The sequence below is a fragment of the Sinocyclocheilus rhinocerous genome, unplaced genomic scaffold (assembly GCF_001515625.1).
Source record: "Sinocyclocheilus rhinocerous isolate Xijiao unplaced genomic scaffold, SAMN03320098_v1.1 scaffold600, whole genome shotgun sequence".
Classification (NCBI taxonomy): Eukaryota; Metazoa; Chordata; class Actinopteri; order Cypriniformes; family Cyprinidae; genus Sinocyclocheilus; species Sinocyclocheilus rhinocerous.
In genome coordinates, this window is record NW_015653464.1 from 225,508 (window position 1) to 226,695 (window position 1,188).

General features: G+C 36.4%; 1 protein-coding gene across 3 annotated transcripts in view; it reads right to left on the reverse strand.

Moving 5' to 3' along the window:
- LOC107715907 (nuclear receptor subfamily 1 group I member 2-like) overlaps positions 1-1,188 on the reverse strand; it is a 32,664-nt gene that overhangs the window by 15,317 nt on the left and 16,159 nt on the right. The window lies entirely within an intron of this gene.

Consider the following 1,188-nt stretch of genomic DNA (forward strand, 5'->3'; position numbering starts at 1 on the left):
TAGTTCACCCAAAAATGAAAATTCTGTCATTAATTACTCACCCTTGTGTTGTTCCAAACTAGGAATGTTCGCCGTTGTTCACTGACGAGCTGCGCAAAACCACGTTCATATTTGCGCGATTTTTTGCGCAGCTCGTCAGTGAACAACGGCTCTGTGTAGTTAATGCTGCTCAATGTGAAAGCCCGCAGGTGATGGAGATTTACCGCTGATTACAGAACCGTCTTTTCTGACAAGATGCGCGTTAAATATCGCATGCGATATTATATATATATATATATATATGTATGTAATTTACACACAAGATCAATGCAGAAATAAATATGGAGTTATGTGAACAGGATGCATCTCAAACAAGTCAAGATGAGGAAGAAGTCGTCATTTAGAGTGAACATGTAGTTCACAGTTTCTGGGAAAACATTACAAATTACAGGATTAAATGTGACATATCCAGTCTAAAGATTCGGTAGCATCCGTTTTATAATTACAGTACTTTGTCGTTTTGTCTTTTGTTTTTAGCTCAAGAGCGTAGGCCTATAATGTAGTACATAATGTAAAGCAGATTTGTGTTACTTGTGCTTTGTGTCTATTAAGTTCTAAAAAAAAAAAAGAAAATAATCTGAGATAAATTACCTTTCATCTGTAAGTATTTAACACAGAGTTAACAAAAAACAGATACTACGTTATGGTTCTGTATGGAGACGTTAAGTTAGTTTCAGTTTCATGGACTTTTAGTTTGTATTCTTTAGTTCCTGTCTCCCTTTGTTTGATTTTTCCCACTTGTTGTTTGTTGACATGGTTTCTGATTTGATTAGATCTTCAGTTAAGCTGTGTTTCGTTAATTTACTTTTGACGAAAGCTCCGTCATTACTCCGTACTTCCATTTTTACTTTCACTCTCTGCATATAGTGAATTGACTGAGAATAAGACATTCACCGGCATAACTCTTGCGCAAAGTTGGCCCATTGCTTGTGTGTGATATCTATTGGCTCACCTTCATGGTTTAAAACAGAAACATTTCCAACATTGCGACATAACCAATTACCCCTGAACCGAACGTACCGAACCGAACCGTGACACCACTGTGTCGTATCGAACCGAACCATGAATTTTATGAACCGTTAAACCCCTAATATATATGTATATATATATATATTAGGGCTGCACGATAAATCGCATGCGATATTTAAC